This window comes from Camelus bactrianus, chromosome 23, assembly GCF_048773025.1.
Source record: "Camelus bactrianus isolate YW-2024 breed Bactrian camel chromosome 23, ASM4877302v1, whole genome shotgun sequence".
NCBI classification, from domain to species: Eukaryota; Metazoa; Chordata; class Mammalia; order Artiodactyla; family Camelidae; genus Camelus; species Camelus bactrianus.
Window position 1 is genome coordinate 1776083 of NC_133561.1, and position 14845 is coordinate 1790927.

The 14845-nt window shown below is 55.1% G+C and overlaps 1 long non-coding RNA gene across 1 annotated transcript in view; it reads left to right on the forward strand.

The window, feature by feature from the left end:
• The first annotated feature begins 522 nt into the window (after positions 1-522).
• LOC123617219 (uncharacterized) overlaps positions 523-14845 on the forward strand; it is an 81657-nt gene continuing 67334 nt past the window's right edge. The window contains exon 1 of the long non-coding RNA XR_012501768.1: positions 523-988. This is a non-coding gene — a long non-coding RNA (uncharacterized LOC123617219). The remainder of the gene's footprint in view (positions 989-14845) is intronic.

The following is a 14845-nucleotide window of genomic DNA, read 5'->3' on the forward strand; positions in this document are numbered from 1 at the left end:
AGTGAACAAACCAGGTCATCGTCAAGCAGTTTTACTTAACGGGAATCCGCGGGAGGTTCCTTAGAGAGAAACGGCCCTTCTCCTGTGGAAAAGACTGCCGGAAGGAAGGAACCGCCCGCTGCTGCACACAGCGAGGGGAGCGAGCACGAAAACTGGGCGCGGGAGCCAGGCTCGTCCACACCTCCGCCCTGGCCCGGCTCCGGAACAGCAGCCGCTTCCCCTCGCTCCCCGCTCTGCGGCTCCGCTGGAGGGGCCTGGGGGCTTATGGATAGACGTCCACAGTGAGACGATCGAGTAAAAACCCACCAAAACAGCAAGCGTGTCTAAAATATAAGAATCCTTACTGATGGGGGTCCTAGTACAAGGGAGACTGAAGTTCTAACTTTGACTCCCTGCGGGCGGGGGGTCCTGCCTGGTGCGGAAGGTAGGCCCGTGGTGCTGGGAACCACCCTGGAGACCCACCTCCAGCACTTTTCTGGGCGCGGAGCCTGGGAGCCAGGGTGGACATGCCGGTGGTTTCCAGAGCACCGGAGGCGGGAAGCCCCGACTTGCACTTCCTCCGGAGCAAGCATAACCTTTGTAACAGGTCACATGATCAGGACAGTAATTCTTTGAGGGTGTAAATAAAAATCACACGAAGACAGCAATGCCGACGGGCCCGGTGCCCCACGGCGCTCTGCGGGCCGCAGAAGCTCGGAAACGCGCGGGCTCATTTTCGGTTTCCCATTTGCAGGAGCTCGCTCCCCAGGGGCAGCCCCGCCGCCCGCGCGCCCGGCCTGGCTCTGCGCTCCGGGCGCGCTCCCCGCGGGGCTGGCGGCAGCGCGCGGGGCGGGCGGGAGCGCGCGGGGCGGGCGGGATGCCGTCGAACACGAGTAGTCTTAACCCCCGGTGGCTGAAGCGGCTTTGCCCGCAGGGAGATGCGGTGGCAGCGCGCCCGCGGAGGAAACCACCCAGGACGTCCACGGGCCGCCGGCGAACGCGAGCCCAGGTACCCGTGCGCTCCCCGGGCCGGGCCTCGCGTGGGCTCGCGTCGTGTCTCCGGCGCTCGCGCGGCCTCAGTCCGGCGTGAACAAGGCCTCGGGAAAGTGCTGGGGAAGGGGGCGCCCCGCGCTGTGAGCGCTTCGGCGTCTCACAGAAAACCACGGGCGGCGCCGACCCCCGGGGGTCAGAAGGAGGGTGGCCCGCGACTCCGAGAGGAGGGCGACCCCGACCACAGCCGTCCCACTCTCTCCTTCTGAGGACTCCCACCCCCCCCACGTGCGGGGCCCGGGAGGTGGCGGCCGTGGGCTCGGCTCCGGGCTGTGTGGCCGTCGGGGCCTGCGAGCCGGGCTCCGAGCGAGCGCGTGGCGGCGCGGCGCGGCTCGGCTCGGCCCGGGTGCGCGCGCAGCTCCGGGGCGCCGAATCGGGGCGGGGCCGCCCCTCGGGGGCGGGGCTCGTGGGGGCGGGGCCCGCTCCTCGAGCCGCCGCCGTGTCGCCCCGGAGCGCGTTCCACGGCCGCGCGGGCGGGAGGCGGAGGAGGGTCGGGCGCCGGTGGGCGGGGGGTCCAGGCTGAGCTCCGCCCGCTGACCCGTTAAGCCGCTGACCGGGGAGCCCGGCTGTCTCGTCGCGGCAGCCCGGTTTCTTTGCGGGAACGGAACGGGTCGCGGGCAGTGAGGAGAGTGACGGGGCGACGCCGGGGCCCCTCCCGCGGGCGGGCGCGGCGCGGGGCGAGGGCAGAGGCCCGGCCCGTCCTCTCCGAGGAGCGCACCGGCCGCCCCGCACTCCCCCGCGCGGGGCTGACACCGCGTCCCCTTTCCCCGGATGGACGCAGACACGGCCCTGCCACGGCCCCGCCTGTGCACCGAGGGCCGCGGGGCACTGGCTCCCCGCTCTCACGCTCCCCTCGGAGTGTGCTGGGAGCCGGCTGCCGTGTGTGTGTGTGTGTGTGTGTGTGTGTGTGTGTGTGTGTGTGTGTGTGTGCGCGTGCGTGTGTGTGTGTGTGTGTGTGTGTGTGTGTGTGTGTGGAGTGTGAGTGATGTGGGTGTGTGATGAGTGTGAATGTGGGAGTGGTGAGCGGTGGTGTGGTGAGTGTGATGGGTGTGAAGTGTGATATGCGTGTGGCTTGTGTGTGATGTGTGTGGTATGTGTGGTGTGTGGAGTGTGAGTGCGTGTAGGGTGTGTAGTGAGTGTGTGGTGAGGGTGATGTGTGTGGTGTGATGTGTATGTTTGGTGTGTGTGTTATGAGTGTGATATGTGTGTGATGTGGGTGTGGTGAGTGTGATGTATGTGTGGTGTGGTGAGTGTGTAGTGAGTGTGGTGAGTGTGTGTGATGGGTGTGTGTAGGCTGTGTAGTGAATGTGATGTGTGTGGTGTGTGTGATATGTGTGATATGTGTGATATGTGTGTGTGTGATGCGTGTGTGGTGTGTGTGTGATGTGGGTGTGTGGGGCGTGTGCAGGCCCGGTGGGCAGGGCAGCTGGTCGGTCGGTCGGAGGGTAGCGGTCTGTCTGCGGGCGGAGGGAAGGGGAGGCTGGCGGTGTTGGAGGTCCGGGCGGGAAGGAGAGGCGCCGCAGGGGTGTGGGGAGCTCCGTGGGGTCCGAGGGGGCTTTGGTCGCGCGGACTCCCCGAGGCGTGGATGGAGAGCGGGGCCTGGGACGGGGAACCTGGGCCAGGCTGCGGCGGTGGGCGGGGGAAGCGGGCGTGGCAGCCGCGCTGGGGTCCGGGACCGGCCGGCCGGGCCGGCCGCTGGAGGACCGAGCCCGGGTGCTGAGCGCAGGGGCCTGCGGGAGGGCGCAGGCTCCCAGGTCTGCTGAGGGTTTTGTCAATCAGGAGCAGGTTTATTAATGTTTTTGTTGGGCGTGTGCGAGGTGGGAGGTAGGGAGGCGGGGGCGGCCTTGGCGCTGCGGCGGGGACCACGGTTCCGAAGGGCACACCCGGGTGAGAGCCAGGTGTCCGGGCTGCCGCCGCCGTCCCGGGGTGAGGAGCAGGCTGGTGGGGGGACAATGGAGGCACGCTTGGCTTCTCATCGCTCCGGGCTTCCTGGGCCCTGGAACCTGTCCCCTCATAGAAACCTTGTTAGAAAATGTGTCCGTCTTCCAAAGTGGGCTCGTAAAGCCTGTTTAATCCAGTGTGTCACGTCGTATCATAGCACATGACGCCCATTAACCCCACAGCCTGTCATAGCATGCCACAGCACAATTGGTATGAAAATTGCTAAGGCCATGTCTGAGAATTTAATGTCTGTGGGAAAATTCATTGCAAATTCCAAGTAATCAGCTAGGAACACCATGGCCAGCTGGGACTCTGGTGCGACATGGTTACACTGTGTATCCAGGGAACGTTTACCTGGAGAATACCTGTCTGGTTACACATGACCAGGTATCATTTGAGCTGGCCAATGAGAAAAGTAATTTCTTTGCTGTAGCTTGTCTTTTATGTTTTTTATGGTTTAGAATTCAAAACACAGCAAATGTTCTGTTACGTTTGTGTATAATACCTTTTTATCCTCATAACTGAGGAGAAAATGTACTGCACTGACAGCATTTGCCATGAATATCAGTTCGTGATCACTGGCCTTTTAAACTGGCCCTAGGATTGTTTCCCTGTCCTGGGATTTTGAAATCAATGGTTAATAGTTATGAGAGGTCACTCTAGATACTTGTCTGGATGAAAACTGCAGAGACCTCAGGCATGGAATGTTTAAAACATGAATCCTGTTGAATAGATATGAAGTTTTATTTGTTACCTTATGTTGCCTTTGTGGTTGTCATCATGAGCAGCAGCAGCATCACACCTGAGATTTATTAAATGCTCACTGTGTGCCTAGCACCACACTTTGAGAACCTCTACCTTAGAAAACCTGTTACATTTTGCACCAAAACTAGTTACTGCCAAGCAATGTTTGTTAGAACTGCAGTAGCCATCATCCAAGAGTTTTGGTCAGTCAACAAACATAAAGCACCGTACATGTACCAGATTCTGTGCCAGATGCTGGAGGATCTGTTCTGATTAAAATGAATCCCTGTCAACATAGAGCTCAAGTCAGAAACGCACAAAATTAAACTAATAATTAAGCCAGTCATTCCAGGTATACAGAGGGCTGTGTGGCGGAGTGCAGAGTGCTCTGCGGACATGTACTGGGGGACTGGTCCCTAGGGGAGGGTGTTCAGTGAGGGTTTCGAATCCAGACAAAATGGACAAGGTGGAGAAGCAGAGGCGGGGACACGACAGAAGTCAGATTGTTGGGGGGTCTCAGAAGACCCCCCCCCAACAAGGAGTTAGATCTTTAAGCCAAGAATGATCAGATTTACGTTATATCGTCAGACTTGTAAAACTTGTCAGTGGAGCAGAGAGACCAGATTGGAGGGGGCAGGGTCAGGGGGCTGGCTAGATGGTGTCCGCTGAGTCCAGGTGAGCTAGGAAAGGGCCCAGAAGAGGGTGATAGCTTTGGGCTCAGAAGGAGATAAGGTATAAGATACACCATATTAATGACATTGATTCTGGAAATGTGTATATTTCCTATATTCATCTCTGAAATTTCAATAAGGCTTAGATTTGGCCATACTTCTTTTTTCTTTGAGGTACAAAAGACAGTGGCGTGTCTAACAACTGATGGCTCTTCTGTTAGGTGAAAGAGAAAAGTCTGCAGACTTGGGGTCCCAGAGGCTGAGGGGCTGAGGCGGAGTGGCCAGTTGAAGGGGCGGGGTTGCTCTTCCAGTGAAGAAAAGGCACTTTTGGCATAATTTAATTCTTAAAGTTTTTGTTTTTAGTATGGCAAAGTCCAAGTTAGAAAAGTCATTATTTAATCTATACCAGGAGTTGAGCTGCCAATATTAAAGATTGTGAAGTAGGATATCTCGGTTTTAATCATTGATATTAATTATAGGTTAATTGTTGATATTAAATGGTCTTTTGTTAATTTTACTAGCTCCTGTTTATTAATTGTTGCTACTTTTATGTATAGACTTGACCCCTCAGTCTGCTCGGCTCTCCCTTTCCTTAAGGCGGTATACTCATGTTTCCTGCTGCCTTTAGCATTCCTTTCCGTCAGTTTTACTGCTTGTCTCTTGAGGACACAAGAACTTTCATTTCTATGTGTCTGACCACTTGGTGATGCCAAATATTTGTCGTGTTGGTGTCTGGATGGCTCCGATGCTCTGGAAAGTCCTACCTTTCACGCCCACTTAGTAATCAAATTCAATAGATATTTGTCACAGAAAAGGAGTCAGTGCAGTTAAATACTGAGCAGCGTTAGTTGTCTGCCAGTTTCCCCAGCTTGGAGGGTGTTTTTCGCCCAAGAGCAACAGCTTGCAGGTGATGGCGGCAGGAGCCTGAATAGGAAGTTGGGACCCTGGGGGCCCAGCCTGTGGCGACACTGCCCACTGATGTCATTCCTTCTCCATCCTCCACGTAAACCTGACGGTGGTTCAGGTGCCTTACACTGTGCTTCTGACCAAACAGTTCTCACTTAGTGGTTAGATGTTACATTTCTAATGTTGCTTTGAAGATGATCATACTTATTTTTTAAAATACATGCAGTGTTTTTTTTAAAACAGTTTCTGAGTGTTTTCCTTTGCTGCGGAATTGGTTTAACCACAGGCCTGGGAGGTTAACTGAGAACGACGTGGGCATCTGTGAAAGTGGGTTCAGAGGATCCGTGACTCCTGTTTTGAGGGGATCCTCGGATGATTCCCTTGTAATGTCACTTGCTTTTGGGAGTCGGAACTTTGGAGTTGCTGCTGAGTTACTCCCAGACTTGTCCTGCTCAGGAGGTGAAGCGCTCTGTGTGAATAAAGGGAGCTAAACTCGGAGTAAATGGTCCGAGTGGGAAGGACTCACTCGTCTCCCTCGGCTGCAAATACAGCGAGCGGTGCCTGATCGAAGTAATCCAGGTCTACGGTTGGCGCTCTCTGGCTACTGGAGCAGAGAACCCAGAAATATTAAAAAGTAAAACAGGATGAGGGGGGACGGTACAGCTCGGTGGCAGAGCACACGCTTAGCATGCACGAGGTCCTGGGTTCAATCCCCAGCACCTACATTAAAATAAATAAGTAAATAAACCTAATCACCTCCCCGCAAACAAAAACAACAACAAAACAAACAAACAAAATAAAACAGGACGAGCTCCTGATAGTGATGACCGCATGGAAGGGCCCCCAGCGGCTCTGGGGCCCGCAGCCGTCAGTAACAATCCGGCAAACCCTGTCTGGGATTGTGTGCGCACCAGGGTATGTTGTCAGGGGTTAGAGCCGAGATGGATTTATTTAGAATGCAAGGAGTCGTTCTGTTCGTCAGATGATAATGTTTATCTCATGAAACAAAACGGAGGCTGGTTAGTCCCTCGCTGCACTGGGGAGGATTGCAACACTGTCATTCTTTTTATTTTTATCTTTAAAACAGACTGTTACTGCACCAGGGCTCTTCCTACGCTGTGACGGGAGGGATGAACACCTGGGGAGTGAGCGCTCCTGTGATTGTGCCTCTGGCACCTGCTTTTAGGGTCTAGGAGAATGAGAGCTTTTTGCCAGGGGCACATGACGCAGCTTTCTGATTGCGAACATTAATAATTATAAACACCTGAGATTTTTATTGACTAATTTAGAAGTATCTAAGTTCCTGGGTACCGCCTTTACCCTGAGAACACTGTTTCTCCAGAGCACTTACCTCATTGCTGGTGATTCATGTTTATTGTTAACTAAGTAATAAAAAATTAAAAGCATTTTTATAATAATGAATACATTGTTTTTAATGAATGTACAAAAGGGCTGATGTTTTCGCTAGACAGAGAATTAGGGCTTGGGGCACTGGTGGGAAAAAAATGGTCCCTGGTCAGCTGAAGCCAGCCTACCAGGGATTCTGTTTCATCTCTGTTGAAGGCTTCTTGGTACCACCATCCGATGAGCCTCTTGTTACCACTGGTCTAGCCTCGGGTTTCATCGATCAAAGAACAGCTGTTAAGCACGCAAAGCACCTTTAGTGGATAAACAAAGCCTTTGTACAGAAGGATCTTCATGCAAATGGGACTAGGGTCACTGTTTAAAGCCAAGAAAGGGACAAAGAAGGGCTCTGCTACAAAAATAGTGCCTCTGAGTGATGGAGAGAAGCCCCTCCCTGCCCCTAGACACACACAGCCCCTCAGGCGCGGACTTTGCCCCGGTTCCGACCCTGAGCCCGGTCCTCTGGGCTGACCCGGCTCCCATCAGGTGGCACCACAGGCCTTCCTCCTGCCCACCTGCACTGTGCAGCTCAGACGCAGGTAGATTCAAGTGGATGAACTGTTTCACAATCAGGGCTCACCAAGAACGGGGGGCAGAGAAGAATGGGTTGCAAGTTGATCATTTTTCTTGGGAAACGCACACGTGGCTGCAGCAGAACTTAAATGAGAAAGCTTAGAATAATTAGGCGAAATAATGTCAAAGCTTCGAATAATTAAAATGCCTTTTCCCAGAAATTAGGTGGAATCCAAAAGTCCACTTGATGTTTGAAATCACATTCTTTTTTTTTTAATTCTTATTTTTTGTTGAAGTGTGGTTGATTTACAATGTTAGTTTCAGTTATACATGTACAAACATATATTATTTTCAGATTCTGTTCCATTACAGCTCATTGACATCACATTCTTGACATTAGTGGGGTGTAAAGTTGTTTTCAATCAAATATCTAGCATGTTTAGTGCATGCACTCTGCCGTCAGAATCAGCCCCCTCATTTCTTGTATATTGTTTGAGTTCATTCATTTGCTCTATTTATTTAGGAACTGGACTTGGACCTTATCCAGTTTCTTTCTCTCTTGGGAAAGTAGTAAGTTTTCAGTTCCATTATCTCATTAAAATTACGTTATTAAATGTATATGACATAAAAGTCATATATTTACTTTGTTAAGCAAAATAAAGGATTGAGAAATGAAAAGGCTAGTATTTCTAATTAGAAGTTGGCCACTCTGAAACTGAGCGACCGCTTTGTTCCTCAAATCTTCTTAGCTAGAAAAGGAGGGATTTGCAAAGGTTTGAGACTGTCTTATGGACAAACGGTTTTCCAGTGAATTTTACTTTTATGTAGTGACCCGCCCCTTCCCTCCCTGTGTTCCCGTATAAGTGTGGGTGTGTGATTTCACTCTGGCCAGTGGGATGTCAACAGAAATCTGTTGAAGACACTCCTCCCCCTTCTCTGTCCCTTCCTTCATCCTGCTCCTCCCGCTGCCATCCTGGAGCGTGAGGATGGGGAGAAGGCCACATCCTAGACGTGCCTCGGGGGGTTCGGAGGAGCCAGGTCGTGAGGACTTCCTGGAGGTGCGCTGCCGCACTGGCCTTGGCTGCCACCTCTGGGCTTCTACATGAAAACAGGTTCAGCTTTTCTTAAGTCAATTCTGTTTTGCCTCTGTTATCATCCTTTATTTATGCACCATCCTGGTCCCTGCATGTGTCGTTTACTCCCGCTGGCCCCTGGGCGTGAGGGGTGCTGTCTCACCGCTGGCCCAGCCCCGGCACGGCGGCTGCCTTACACTAGGGGGCGCCATACACGATAGATGGTGGTTGAATGAGCCCACGACAGAGCAGGTGAGTTACACCTGGGGCGGCAGCGAAGCCTCTAAGTTTGTTCTAAGGTTTCTGGATGAAGACAGTCCATGAAGCCAGGCCCTGGGTGACAGCACTATAACACGAGGAAGAAACCAGCTCTGTGGTTGTCACCCACTGGAGTTCCGAGTCGACTGGGACTTGCCTGCCTGGAGGAACGAGTGGCTGGGGGCATCCCAGGCAGAGAAGAGCCCCTGGGTGGGGGAGGGGGCCCTCTCAGCACAGCAGGTTCTAGAATAGCAGGGTCTAGTTCCCAGCTTCTCTGCCTGTTCCGTGAATTTGGGGTTGGAAGTGTTCCAGAATTTGCATCTGTGTCTCACCCCTGGAGTTTGGCCAGCGTGTCCTGGACACGGAAGGGACAGGACTGGAGGGGAGCCCGGAGGTGCTGAGTGTCCACGTGCCAGTGTGGTGCTGAGAGCCGTCCACGTTCCACTGTCACTCACAGCCCTGTGGCTACATCATCGCTCTTCCCCTGTTTCACCTGGAAAATGTCAAACTTCTGCTTGATTCACAAGCTACCTCGATCCCTCCCCCTTCCTTAGTAAACAGGGGAGCCATTTACCGGTTGACTCTAGAAATAATTTTTGATCGAGTCTCTCATTTTGCACAACACAAACCTTCCCCCATTTTACTGGTTACTGAACCAGCAACAGACACTTCCGGAGTGTTTCGGGTGGTAGAAGTTCCGATTCTAAAGGAGAACGTAAGAGTCACTCCCTAGGTCCTGAACAATGCAGGGACAGCTGGAGCCCGGGGAGCCAGGAGTGGCCTTAAAAGACTGCGTGGGTCAAGTGGGGCAGCGCCTGGCTGACCGCGTCTTGTCAGACGTGCGGTGCTCAGGCGTGCGAATGTTGAAATCTATTTTATCTTGTTATAAATCCTTTATGACGCAATTGGAACATTCTGTATGTTTCTGCAATTATGTATTTAGGTAGGTTATTTAACCCATGAGTTACATTTCAGATGGTATGGGGGGACTGAAAATATTCAAGAGGTTAGGTTCAATATGGCTGAGAATCACTGGGAAAAAAAATGAAAGGATATCTTTTGATAAGCGCATGGCTTGTCCATAGACAGAAAGAAGGGAGTGACTTTTATGGGGCCTTCTCTGTGCCGGCGCTGTTCTGAGCATTTTACATGTATTAACTCATTTATGTGTCACAACAGCCCTATGGAGCGGGTTCTAGAATTACCCATGTTACACAGGTGAGAAAATTGAGGCACAGAGAAACTGAGTGACTTGTCGAAGGTTACAGTTAAGTGACAGAGTTAAGATGTCTTGGGGGATTATCCTGTCCCAGTTATTTCAAGGAGCTGTTACATAAGTTAACCTATTTTATTCTCATAAATCCTATGAGGTGGGCACTGTTACGTCCCCATCATACAAATAAGAAAAAAAACTGAGGCACAGTGCAATCAAGCAGTTTGCCGAAAGTCACGCCGTCTTGGCAGGGCTGGCTTCACACTCAGGCTCCTGGCCCTGGAGCCTGCTCTGAGCCGCCTCCCTGCTGGGCCTCTGGCAGAGGACGCTCTGCTTTGCGGGTTTGGCCGTCAAGCTGCCCTCGCTGAAAACAACCTCTGGATAGATATCCAAAGAGATAGCACAAGAAAGCTTTTTTTCTTCCTTTCTGTTTTTGTTCTTCTTTTTTCTAAAATATTGTTGCAGCCAGCTATTTTTGGAGTTTCTAGAATGTCTGGGCATTTGCTACTGTAGGAGCTGTAGCAGCAGCTTCAGCGGCCCCGTGATGAGCCTTGAACTCTTACAGTGAAGGTCAGAGAGAGAGCTGGGATGTGGGGACATGGGTCCCACGAGAACCTTGCGGGCTGGGGACCCGGCAGGCACACGCAGGCGGCCCGGGGCAGGAGGCACAGAGTGTGGAGAGTGAGGGTCGGGGTGCGCTGCTGTTCTTGGCCAGCTCCTCCTCCCTGTTGTCATCAGTGGTGCCCAAATCCAAGTCCAGGGGCCCCACGACGTTGGCCGCACTCTCTGAGATGTGTCCCTGACACGGCAGAAAGGAGACCTGGAAACTCCTGCTGCTAGTCTTGAACCTGTAGACGTCCTCCTCCCACCTCTCCCTTCTGCTCTGTGTCTGAAGCCTCTGGAGAGGGATCCCTGACCCCTCGTCCTGCACACCCCTGCCCCCTCCAGCCCACGGCGTTGTCTGCCCACCCCTCACCCTCTGCAGGATGGAGCTGGGCAGAGCAAGTGAGAGCGTCAGGTGAGAAGGTCCTCAGTTTCCCTTCCTCCCACAGACACGTGTGTCATCCACTCCTGCATCTCCGTTTCCCCGTCGCTGGGAAGGCCGTGGCCCTGGCTCCTTCCCAGAGCATGGCCCCTTCCCAGAGCATCGTTCCTTCCAGCCGCGCAGTATGCTTGTTACCGTGGTGACAGACAAGCCGCAGCCCGAGTGCTCACACGGCCTCCTTTCTCTTCCAAGGCCCTGGGCTTGCTGGTTTGGCTCCAGACCGCAGACCTGGTTCAGGTCTGAGTCACCGCCTGCCTTTGAGGCCCCTGGTGGCGAGGGCTCTGCTCTCTGGGCCTCTGTGCTCGGGGCTGAGGGCAGAGGGCAGGAGGGACACGGGACCCGCCGGGCCTCTTGAGGCCTCTGCGGGGCTGGTGGGTGGTCAGGTCTGCACATCCCACCGGTCAAAGCGAATCTCAGCCCGAGGTCACGGGCAGGAGGCTCTCCACCTCTGGGCGCCCTTGCTGAGCTGTGGTACCTCTCCCGCCACCCTCCTCCGCGTCCCGGCCCAGGTGAGGCTTGTTCTCTTCACTCTCTGTCTCTCTCTGCTGCGAACCGGCCCGTCTCTTGCCGGGCCCTCCCGCTCCACAGCCACACGACACATTCCTTGCCTTCAGGGAGAGACATTCCTTTCTCCTCATTCCGCCCGCTGCTGGCTCCTCTTCACCTTCCCACAGAGCCTGTCTGTCCCCTCCCCTCCCCTGTCCGCAGCCCCTGCGTCTCCCGGCCCCACCCCGGTGCTCCACGCCAGGACCCCGCGGAGCTCGGCGTTGCTGAAGTCCCCAGGCCTCCCAGCTCCCAGCCCAGAGCTGCCTCCTTGTTCTGCTTCGCTTTGTCGGCGCACTTTCCGTGGCTTATTCCTCCTCCTTGGCCTTTCCCCGCCTTGGATCCCACAGAACTACTGTCTGCCGGCTCCCCCGTCCCCTGACGGCTCCGCAACGTCTGCGTCCCAGACCCTCCAGCCCTTTATTCTCTCCTTTGCCCCCACTTGCACTGTCCTGTGCGTGCTGCACGGAGAGAGAACGGACATCCTGACCTCACAGCCAGCAGGGTTCCCGGTGACGGCAGACCTGCGACGCAGCGTGGTCACGGCTGCGGCGGGCACCGTGAAGGACCTTCCTCAGTGGGGGCTCAGCAAACGTCTGCCTGAAAGCGATGTCACCTGAGCCAGCTGCTGAGAGGCCCAGGCTTGGAGGCCAGGGGTGGCGTTCCGGGAAGCGCAGACGGCACTGCCGGTGGTCCAGAAGCTGCCTCCGCCGCCCCGAGGCTCTCCCCAGCTCGTCACCCCCATCTCCACTCCGCCCGCCGTTTCCTCCTTGGCTGTCCCGCCTCGGCCGTTCCCCTGGACGGGGCTTTCTGGGTGCCTGCTGTGTGTCTGGCTGAGCGGCCAGTGGTACCTCAGACTCGATCCTGAATTCCTCTTCTAAGCCTCGGCCTTGCTGTCCCTCCCCGCACGACTCCATCACCACCTCTCCGCCAAGGCAGAGCCGGGCGGACCCCTGGGTGCGCCCTGCCCCCCTCCTGCCGCAGCCTCCCGCCGCCACGTGGGCCGCGCGGCACAGCACAGCCTGCGGGTCCTGCTCCTAAACGCGCTCAGCTCTGTCCGCTGCCCAGACTCCTTGCTGGCACGAGGTATCGGTACCTTGTGGTAACTTGGCCTCCTTCACCCTTTTTGTTTGTTTGCTTTAAATTTGGGAGTTACTTAGTTTTTTCTTTAGTTTCAGTCTAGGCGGCTTGCAGTGTTGGTCAGTTTCTGGTGTCCGGCGTAACGTGACCCTCTCCTGTCTTTGTCCAGCACCGATCAGCTCAGGGCTCCTGGGAGCTACACCATGTCCACAGTTGCTCTGTTCCTGGCGGCCAAAAGGCGGAGACGCCCAGGCGCCCACCAGCGGGCGGCTGGGTAAAGAAACCGTTCATCTCCGCTCGGCTGCGAAAAGGAGGGAGCCGGCGCCTCGAGCTACAGCACGAGCTCGAGCACGGCGTGCCGAGGGGGAGAGGCCGGACGCCAGAGGCCCGCGCCGCCTGCGGCCGCTGCGGGGCTCGTGCAGACGGGGCGCGGCGGAGGGCGGGGTGGCTGCGTGACCGCCGTGGGTGTTACCGGGGGTGATGAAAATGTGGAACCGGGCGGAGGGCGTGGCTCGCAGCGCTGTGCCTGTGCTGAATGCCACTGAACTGTTCACTTCAAAACGGTTCATTTTAGGTCATGTGAAAAAGAAAACCAACCTTATCATGACCTTCAAGAAAGAAGCTCCCTCCCTGAGCCTCCCTCCTCCCCCGCCCCAGGCCGGCCTCTCCCCGTCCCAGCGGGGTCCTGCCTCCGCTCTTCTCCACCGCCCCCTGGTGGCCGCCGTCCACACTCCACGCACCTTTTTTTTTCTTAACTTAAAACAATTTTTTAAAAATACCTTTATTGGGGTATAATTCCTGCACAGTAAATTACACGTATTTCAGATGTGTAATTTGATGAGTTTTGATAGACGTACACACCCATGAAACCACCACCGCGATCAGGAGAGCTAACATTTCCATCACTCCCCGAGTGCAAAGTTCGAATTCCCAATTTAGCCCTTCCCACCCTCTTCACCCGCTGGTAACCGTAAGTTTGTTCTCCATGCCAGGCACCCTCCTGCTGCTGAGACTTTATAAAGCCATTTTCTCTGAGCCCTCTCCCCTTGCGCCCCCCCCCCCCCCCTTTTTGGTGGGAAAGTCAGAAGACTGCTGAACGTAGAGAAACGCAGGCAACCCAGAATTTCTGGAATGGAAAAGACCTGGGTTCCACTTCCGGTCCTGACACTGACTTGTGACTCGGAGTGCAAGCTAATTAACCTCCTTGAGCCTGGTTTTCCTAACCCTGCACCACCTTCAACACGTGTGACGTCTGTGATCAGGACCGGGAGGAGTCAAGGCTGCTGGGCCAGCGCGCGCCCCCAGCAGGCTCGAACGCTGGCCGGCAGGAGGGCTGGTGGTCCTGCCCATCCTTCAAGGCCCGGGCGTCAGGGTCGCCGCCTCTTCCGTGTTCAGCTCGCTGAGCAGCTCGCGTCCGCCCGCCTCGCACAGCTTGTCCTGCTCTTTCCCGGAGCTGCGAGCTCTTCAAGTTGGAGGTTCTCTGTTTGTCAGAGGGTTTGCATTTCTTGTGCCCCTGCAGCCTTAGGGCTCCCCTGTCTCTCCCCCCAACTCCTCCTCCTTAGGAACCTGAGCTGGATGGGTGGCCTGTCTGGTGGCGTGGAGGGAGCTGGCAGTGCCCTGTGCGTCTGGGCACGTGCATCTCTGGGCTGGGTCTCAGCACAGCGGTCTGAGCCCAGCAGGTGCTGGGTCCCGGTTCTCTTAAAAATCTCAGTGATCTCAGCACCTCTGTTCCAACTGTGGATCCCAGGAGAGAAAATTATGCGAACACTTAGCCCTCCTCTCCTGCCCAGCCTGCCATGTGACCATTTCATCCTCTCCTTCAGGGCTTTCCTGTGTCCGTGGCCGGGCATCCTGGTGGACTGCAACCCGAGGTGTCTATGTTTCTTACACACGCGGACCGCAGCACATGGCCAGCTCAGACCCACATGCTTGGGAAGAGGGAGCCCCATGCTGGGCGGGAGCCCTGGGATGGTCCTAGGACCCCAGCAGGATTCTGCTCACGTCCGCACATTCACTTTACGCTTCCCCTGTGCTCCGTGTCCAGCAGTTCCGTCCCATGTCACCACCCTTCCATGTCCTCTCCTCGCGAATTAGGACTGCTTCTTGCCTGACCCAGGAAAACTCCGAGTTCAGCCCCTAATCGTGTTGTTCCTGTCACCACTGGCGTCTTCCCACAAAAGCTCTATAAATTTGGTAGACTTTCAAAGCTTCTTAGAACATTAATGCAAACCTATTCATTTTTGTTGGCCAGGATGCTAGTTTTCAGTGTTCTCAGGCTCCTTGGATGAAACTGTCGTTTGAAAATCTTGTGATGCTCTGTGCGCCTCCCGCCACCACCCCTGACGGCACTTGTGAGTCCTTTTCCGAAACATGAGAAGTTAGTCTGGGCTGAATCTCAGCAGGGGGAGAGGGGAGGCCGGGGCAC